General features: G+C 40.2%; 1 non-coding gene across 1 annotated transcript; it reads left to right on the top strand.

The window, feature by feature from the left end:
- The first annotated feature begins 2,280 nt into the window (after window positions 1–2,280).
- LOC141610347 (small nucleolar RNA R71) lies at window positions 2,281–2,387 on the top strand. Its single transcript, XR_012528250.1, has one exon. It is a non-coding gene; the product is annotated as a small nucleolar RNA R71 (small nucleolar RNA).
- Window positions 2,388–9,521: the final 7,134 nt, after the last annotated feature.

Raw genomic sequence — 9,521 nt, 5'->3', positions numbered from 1 at the left:
ATGGCATATATGACCGCCAAAAGCTCCTTTTCGGTGGTGGTGTAGTGTGATTGAGCTTCATCCAAGGTCTTGCTTGCATAATATATGGCATGAAGTTTACCATTCTTCCTTTGTCCAAGCACCGCTCCCACCGCTACATCACTAGCATCGCACATCAACTCAAAAGGTTCTCCCCAAGTGGGAGGTTGCATAATTGGAGCGGTGATGAGGGCTTCCTTCAACTCCACTTGAGGAGGCGTGGATATCTCCTCTTTTTTACCATCTCCTCTCAAGCTTTCAAATTCTTTGTCCGGGTCTTCTTCAATTGTTGCTTCCATAGCTAAAGCATACTCCCGGTGTTCCTTGCAATCCTTTACCTTGCCCTCAAGGAACCCTTGCAAACCCTTATCTTCATCAAATTTCTTCATATCAACCCATTCTTCTACCACATCAATCATATAACAAGACTTTTCTTCCGAAGGCTCTTTCATAGCCTTGTTCAAGGAGAATTCAACCTTATCTTCACCCACTTGTAAAGAAAGCTTCCCATTCTTCACATCAATCATGGCACCCCCCGTAGCAAGGCATGGGCGCCCCAATATGATGGGAATATTTGAGTCTTCGGGGATGTCCATTACATAGAAATCACATGGAAATGTAAGTTTCCCCACCTTGAGCGGGACATCCTCCACAAGACCAATAGGGTATCTTACCGACCTATCCGCAAGTTGGAGAGAAATCCTTGTTGGTGAAAGCTCATAACCTTTTAACTTCTTGAAAATTTTGAGGGGCATAAGACTAATGCTAGCCCCCAAATCACACAAGGCCCTCTCAATGTGCACGGTCCCAATCTTACAAGGTATGGAAAAGCTCCCCGGGTCTTTAAGCTTTTGAGGAGCCTCATTCATGAGAATTGCACTACACTCCTTGGATAAGTTCACCGTGGTTGTCGGGCTCAAGGAGTTTTTGTTTGAGATAAGCTCCTTCAAGAACTTTCCATAGCTTGGAATCTCCTTTACGGCATCAATGAGAGGCATGGTAATGTTGATACCCTTCATCATGTCCATGAACTTCCCATACTTTTGTTCAAGTTTGGCTCTTGCCAACCTTTGTGGAAAAGGAATTGGTGGCACATAAGTTCTTACAACTTGTTGTTGAGGCTCTTCAACCACCTTTGTTGGTTCATCAACCACTCTTGGAGTTTCCACAACAATTTCCACGAGTTCATCTTCTCCCCCCTTTTCTTTAATTACCTTAGGAGGTTCAACCACAACTTGAGGTTCAATGACATTACCCGGTCTACTACTCTTCCTCTTCTTGACAAATTCCCGGTCTTCCAAATCCCTACCACTCCTCAAGTGGATAGCATTCATGTTTTTCGGATTTTCCTCAGTTTTACCCGGGAATTTCCCTTGGGAGGCTTGTAGTTGGCTCATTTGGGTAGCCAATTGGGAGATTTGGTTGTCCGTCATCCGTTGAGAGGCTTGCATTTGGGTCCTAAGTTGGTTGATGGATGAGGTTGTCTCTTCTTGTTTTTGGGTGGTATGGTTGATGAATTGTGTTTGAGATGTCATCATTTGTTCCATCATGAGTTCCATGTTTGACTTTGGTTGGGTGGGTTGTTGGAATGGTTGGAAATTTTGTTGGAATGGTTGGGTGGTTGGTGGGTTAAGTGATTGAAATTGTTGTCTAGGTTGGAAGGTTCTTCCTTGGAAACCCGGTGGACCTTGATTGAATGTTGTGTTTTGTTTTTGAGTTTGGAAGTTTGGTTGTTGCGACTTTTGTTGGAAGGTTGGGTTTTGGACATTTTGAGAGCCATAAGAGAAGTTTGGGTGGGCTCTCAATCCGGGGTGATATTGGTTGTTGTTAAATGCTTGCTTGGCCGGACTAGACTCCCATATCCCGTTCACTTGCTCCATACAATTGCCATCTCCAACCACCAAAGGACACTCATTGGGTGGGTGTCCTTGGTCTCCACAAAGCTCACAACTATAGACTTGGTTCCTCATAGAAGAATTGCTAGATGTTTTGCTTGAGCTCATCAAGGCCACTTGTTGCTTAAGCTCTTCTATCATCTCTTTCACTTCCACATTGTTGGCCGATTCGACCGTTGACTTCCCTTTCCTCTTGTGCCTATCATTGTTCCAATGAAAGGTACGAGAAGCCATTTCTTCAATAAGCTCTTTCGCCGTCTTGTGGTCTATCTTATCCAAAGCTCCCTTCCCCGAGCCGGAATCAAGGTTCATCTTCATCTCATTGTTTAACCCTTCATAGAAATTGTTTATGAGCTCATCATCCCCAATACCGTGGTGAGGACATAGCCTTTGTAGGCCCTTGCACCTCTCCCATGCTTCATAGAGGGTCTAATCTTCTTGTTGGGTGAACCCTTGGAGCTCACTCTTGATTCTTGCGGTTCGTTGGGGTGGGAAATACTTGTTGAGAAAAGCCTTAGAGACATCGTCCCAAGTCCGTAGAGAGTCGGGTTCACAACTTTTAAGCCATTCCTTGGCGCTTCCCCTCAAAGAGTAAGGGAAAAGCCTAAGGCGTACGGCATCTTCCGTGACTCCATTGGCCTTGAACATGTCACAACTATCCAAGAACTCGTTGAGATGCTCGTTGGGGTTTTCGGTGGCTCCCCCTCCGAATTGATTCCCTTGGACAAGTTGTAGCAAGGTGGCTTTCACATCAAAATTGTTGGCTTGAATAGGTGGCTTCACAATACTCGGATTCACCACCTTTTTCGGAGCCAAGTTATCTCTCATAGGAACCGCGGCCATTGTTACTTCCGTTTCCGGTGTTACAAAAGGATTTTCGAAAGTTTCAAAGACCCGTGGTTCTTCTTGAAGGTTCTCAATTACTGGATTTTCTTGAGGAATCGGTGTTTCTATAAGCCCTCTTCTACGGAGCGAATTTAGTCTTCTCGCGGTTGCTTCGATCTCGTGGTCAATCGGACGTATTGGTTGACCTCTTCGAGCTCTCCTAACCATGCAAGAAATCCTACACACTCAAGAGAGGGATTAGAAACAAAAGACTTAGTCTAAACAAGAACGAAAACAATTAATATCTAGCCAAACTCCCCGGCAACGGCGCCAAAAACTTGATGGTATCAAGCTATACCTCGCAAGTGCACGATTTTATCGTTGTACACTATTAAGGGTCGATCCCACAAGGAGCAAGGAAGACTACTAATAGTTTTAACTCTATGGTTTAGCTAAGTCGACAATAACGGGAGAAGGTTATACTAGAACTACCGACAACAAGGTAAAACAACTAAATAAAGAAAATAGGAGAAAAAGCAAGATAAACTAAATGGATGTAATTCAAATGATTTAAAAACCTAAGACTCGGTTCTTCCCAAACAATTCGTAATTCCACACAATCAAATCTCTTGGCTAATCACAAGGGTAGTTAGGCGAGGAGGTGACGACTCTAATTCGCCTAAGACCCCCCTCTCGGGTTCGAAATAGGACACTAGTACTACCCACCAACCCCCCTCTCGGGTTCGAAGGTCGGAATCCTTAACCCAATACCCAACTACCCCAAAAACATGCATTTTCCCAAGGTAGTCCGGTTATTTGCTAAGGTCATTAAGCCCCATCAATTCCCGGGTCATCCCACTCCCTCTCTCGAGGGTCGATTTCAAACGCTAGATTAGAGGTGTCCTACCCCGGTTCTCCCTTTCGGTCTCAACCAAGGTCAACAATAGGGTCAAATCTCGGGTATCCAAATCAAAACCTAACCAACTCTCGTTGGTGGTCAAGGGTCGTAAGTCAACACTACCCAAAAATCAACCCATAAACCAAGTCAATCCTCTAACCTACCCTCACCAATTTCCCCAAATAATTAGCCTTTATGAAATTCAATTAGTGAAATTACTCATGTTGGGTCAAACCGAGCCCTAGTGGAGGACTACTCACTAATCATGGTCCTAATTGCAAAATAAACAATAAAGATGGAAACTTTGGTCACAAACATGGTGGGAAGATGAAATTTACTACTAAACATGCAACAATCTAACAATAGGTGTAAGGAAAGATGATTTAATCTAATAACAAGGTTGATTAAACCTAAAGACACAATCTTTAACCAAATCAACTCAAAGATTAAGTCTTTGAGGACAACTACCCAAGGATGAACAAATGAAAGAGAAACAAAGGAAAGATGAACAATGAAAAGATGAACAATGATGGAAATAACAACAACAAACAAACAACAACAACAATTTTAACATAAACAATCAAACAAACATAAAAGAAGAACAAAATGTAAACAAATGAAAATAGGGAGAGAATTAATACCAACAAAATAGTGAAAGAGGAAATTGGATAGAAATAATAAAGAAGGAAATCCTTCAATCTTCTTACAAACTCAAATTCAATCACTATTTGATTGAAGAATTTCTCTAATTAAGGAAAGATTAACAAAGAGATTAACAAAGTTTTAAGCTTGAAAGGGTAAATATTCTGGATCTAGGGTTGTGTGTACAAAAGGGTTTAAGAGGGGGTATTTATAGGCTTGTACAAGATTAGGAAGAAAAGAGGAAGAAAAGCCCAAATCCCCCGTCTGCTTTGCGTTTCGGTGCAGGTGCAGCCGCAAGGTGCTCCTACCGGCAAAACCGTGCAAAGATTTAAAATGTCCGGCATCGTGTGTTTTGCCGATGGGCGGTTCTTGCCGCTGCCGCAAAACACCTTCTTCAGGACTTCTTCTTCTTCTTTATGGTGCGTAATGCCGGTTGACCGGCTGCCGGTGCTCCTACCGGCAGCGAGGTCAAGCTTGTTTTTCACCAGTTTCTTCAATTAATTCCACTTGTTGTGCTTTACCGGTGGGCGGTTCGCCTGCCGGCAAAGCACATTCCTCAACTTTTTCTTCAAAACCTTAAGTGATTCTCGGGGTGTGTTTTGCCGGTGGCTAGACCATTTGCCGGTCTCCCGGCAAAACACACTCTTCACCATTTCTTCACCTCTTCTTCATGTAAAGGCAATGGGGTGCCTTTCTTGCCCCAAATTCTCCATACTTGGGTCGTTTCCTACAAAAGGATGCACAAGGTAACAAGTACGGGCATTGGGCACAAAATGCAAGGAAAAACACCCGAAACCGACTCGTTATGAGTCGGTATGCATAAAAGAAAGAGGGAATTAGAAGTAAATTAATCGTATATCACACATACTATGATGAATGTAAGTACCATGTTCCCACAGTTCAGCCAATAAGTATCTAAGTACAACGCAATCTATTTAACCCCTATAGTGAGTTTATCCAATCTCAAGTTTACATGTTTGAAATATGTCTAAGAGGATGACCACATGGTTAATTAAGTGCAAAGGCGTTATTGGGATCATATTGAACTTTATCATCAGATTACGGCATCACTTCTTTGATTCACTAAACCCCACCCCATGATTAAGCATAAAGGCGTCATTGATTTCACCTATGTTACTCAGACACAGATACGAAGTATCGTATCCGATACGTATCGGTGTATCCGATACGTGATTTTGATTTTTAATAGATACGGGAATACGGTCAAAAGAGTATCTTGACTATTTTTTAGACACGGATACGACACGCCTTATATATATTATTCATAATATTTTAGAAATAAAAAAAATATAAGTAATACAGTATAATTTTTTGGTACTTGAGGTCTGAGGACTGATGGTGAGAGAAAACATAAATAAATATAAAATATTACAATTATTATGTTTACAGCTGTCCCCACCAAGTCACCAACTATCCACCCACTCATTTCATTAAAAAATAAAACCTTAACTATTACACATTTCACCCGCCGAACTTTCCTTTCCACTTTCTCTCTCCCTCTCTTCTTTTCTTTTGCACTTTCTGTTTCTCACTCCCTCAAGTTTGAACTTCTTCAGATCTTCTCCTTCTCCCAGCACTGGTGACATGCTCCATTGTAACCAGATCTGGGTGAAGGTCAAGTTCTTCATACTAGAAGAGCTTCACACAAGCAACAAAGGTAAGTTTTGTTCACTCCTTTTCGCCGTACCCGGATCGTGTCTTGTTTTGGAGTGTCGAGGACGTATCACGTGTCGTATTCTGTATCGTATGGTGTCGATACGGAATATGCCGAACCTCTGACGTGTCGGAGTAATGCAGGATTTCACACAAACTTCAGTTCCATTGATGCAAGTAAACACAAATGCACATTTTCAGCTACAAACATCAATAGCTACAATCAAAGAAATACTATTGATCAACCACCAATATAATTACACACACACACACCACACACACACGATCCAAAGAAAAACAACAACCAACCAGGGTAAATACTCAAATTCCGAACACAATTAAAAAAATGACAGGATGTGGTCACTGCAGAACATGTGGGAGGAGCCATGAAGATAACGAAACGAAAATTGGCATCAAACATCATGCTATGGTTTCAGAGTTTCGTGGTGAAGTGAGATGGACTACATCCATTCAGAGATCAATATGAAAGCAGACGCAACAAACATCATGAAATGGGTACAGGCTCATCTCAGACATTAGTTAAGGAGGGGAGTAAGGAGCAGAATGAATTGCACTTGGCAGTTGGACAAGTTGTTGCTAGAAAAAATTCTAGAAAGTACAGTGAAACGTTGGACAATGATTATAGCTACGATCAAAGTAGGTTAAAGACACAAAAGAAACCCCAAATGCAAATAAATATCTTGGAGGAGAACTTAACCCACCCTCACACATAATGAAAAGATAGATGAATTGATGACAATAAACACCATTCACTATGAATGAGAAATGAACTTAAAACAAATCATTCATTGACATGTCCATACTCAGAGCCATATAAGAAATGATGGTCTAAATGTCTTTCATAAACAATAGACTTGAATTACTATTACAATTTTCAAACCTGAAATCAAATAAGCACCATCAATTTTAGGGCAGTGCGACTTGTTATAGTATCGAATTTATGTTGCAGGTACATGTGCATAACTAATGGATTCATTTATGGTCTCAGAGTATGAGAAAAAGGTAAACGTATACAATTAGGTTAACCACGGAAAGTTAAGACTCAAGCATTATGAAAAACAAGAGGATAATAAGTAAGAATAAGCTAAAACTCTGAGGGCAAGAAAGGTGTCCAAGAACATAAAAAGGAAAGGTACACAATAATAGGAGATAATGAAGAAAGGCAAGGAAACAATTGTAAACAGTCCATCCAATTTAACATACATGTCAATCTTCACCAATTAGTCTAATATGCTCATTTTATAAGCATATCGTTGATTGTTGTATAGCACACTAGTGCAACTTTAAAAGTGAGGAGCATTGGTAACAAATATTGACTCAAAAAAATACTTTTACATTAGCCTTGTCTGAAGCATTGTGCTGTACAACATGAACCTTCAGGAAATATACTATACCTCTATGCAAAGATTACAATTCAACTCGGTTAACAACAAATGATCAAGATATAATCTCTATCCAACAAACGTAAAAATACAAGGCCACGAAAAATCAATTATTTGTGCGTGTTCTTCGCAAAGGATGCCTACATATTCCGTACTTAACTAAGGATTAAAGATTTAAGTAATGTTGCTCAATTACTGGTAGTGAGCAAGATAGTTTAGTGACATCGACTTTCATTAAATTATACGAGTATTTCCATTTCCTGCGAAGATATTTGCCATATCACTATGATACGATCTAAATTAGGATAGAAATTGTAAAGGATAGAAATGTAGTTGTTCGATCCTAAAGAGCGATAGGCTACCCCAATAATTGAAATGTAGTGAATAAATCACCTAGATTCCATTAAGCAAATGAGATAAATCTCATAAGTACATTCATAATTTTCATTGATTGCTCATTATAAGATAAGTAATGCCCTTATATAGGCTACTAATGATTTGGGAAATAAGAAACAAAAGATATAATGACCAAGCTACCCTTAGCCTCATTTTGATGCGTATTAATACCCGCCTCTTGAAACGATCCTTGTCCTCAAGGATCAAAGACAAGCGATGCTTGAAGGAAGACGTAGCATAACACATTCCAGGTTTTGGGTTTGTCACCATATCATCCATTACCAGCCTTATCAATGGTCCTCCTGGATCAAACACATATATCTGATAGTTTTCAGAGTTGCGGCCATTGTTCTGATATGCTTCAAGTATTTTCATCATCTTCAGCCAACTTAGCCAACATTTAAAACCACCGGGGTCAAAAATAAAGATACTAGCATTCTGATCTTTATAACCATAACCCAACAACATATAAGTGTAATCCATAGAGGAATGAGAATGTATGTTTACTAAGTTGTGTCCCAAAGCAAGGGGTTGTTTCATATGTCCAAAGAAATGGTTTGAGAGGGACCTAGACATTTTCTTGAAATTAATAGTAGTAAAGTCATGATGTAGTGTACGCACATAACAAAGCTTTAATATTGGCGGCTTGGTAACATCTCCTCTAAAATAAGAAACTTTCTTTAATTGGTCTAACAATGCAAACTGAGTATATGATCGATACTTGCCCCAACTATGTACTTCCTTGTAGTTCACATGTGCTTTCCATCCACTTATCAGCCCTAAAAACTTTGCACAAGGACCTATCTCTATTTCATTTATGTGCAAAAATGAAACACTGGGATCAAAAACAAACATACAGGGATCATTAGCCAAATAAGAATTATCCTTAAAACCTTTGGCATCTGCTTTTATCTCGGACACTGGAGTACTCTCTTCAACAAAAGAGGCCGCTTGTGCCATTTCTTTGATGAAGGTTGGAAGAGTCAATTCATCGAACACCTTGCTTGGACCAGGTTCATTGTTGATCACCTCAGCTTGACATTTGGTTTGTCTCGCATTAGCTTGTTCGGTTGGTTCAGGCATTGTAACGAACAATTGGTGAGCACCTACCATGGCTTCATTTTCTTCCTGTATAGTTTTTGCTACCTTAGCCATTTCTAAAATGAAGTCTGGTACCGGCATCGTACGAAACGGTGTGTGGGTTGTTCGCACGTAATCCGGCACCTCGCCAATATATGGCTCAGGGACTCCATTTACATCAGGTCTGATTTCGTCAATGTTATTCAATAGGCTATGGTCATCACCAATTATTTCTATTTGATCAATGTTTGAGCTCAAAATTGGTTCGGACAATTTGTCAAACACTAGTTGTGCACCACACACAACTTCCTCTTCCTGTAAAATACCAGAGTCTGACACAATCATTTCATTAGTATTAAACAGGCTGTGTGCATCGTTTTCTTCAGATGAAACAATCTGACTTTCGCTTAAAACTGGTTCCGATATTTCATCAAACACCTTCTGTGCGGCAGTACGATTGCTCATTTTTCGGAATTTCTCCAACGATTTTTCCACTTCAGCCTCATAATTTTCATTCAAAATAACATAGGCTAGCTTTTCATGTCGATCATCCATCTTATAGAAACAACCATTAGGAGATCTTTTCCAAAGACCTTGCATTAATCGATCATGAAATGAATTCAAGTAATTAATTTCATAAGACAAAATAACCTTACTTGTTAATGCAAATTTCAGGAGCTGCTCCATAGA

The sequence above is a fragment of the Silene latifolia genome, chromosome 10 (genome assembly GCF_048544455.1).
Source record: "Silene latifolia isolate original U9 population chromosome 10, ASM4854445v1, whole genome shotgun sequence".
NCBI lineage: Eukaryota > Viridiplantae > Streptophyta > Magnoliopsida > Caryophyllales > Caryophyllaceae > Silene > Silene latifolia.
The sequence above is the reverse complement of the archived record's forward strand: the minus strand, read 5'-3'. Positions and strand labels throughout refer to the sequence as shown.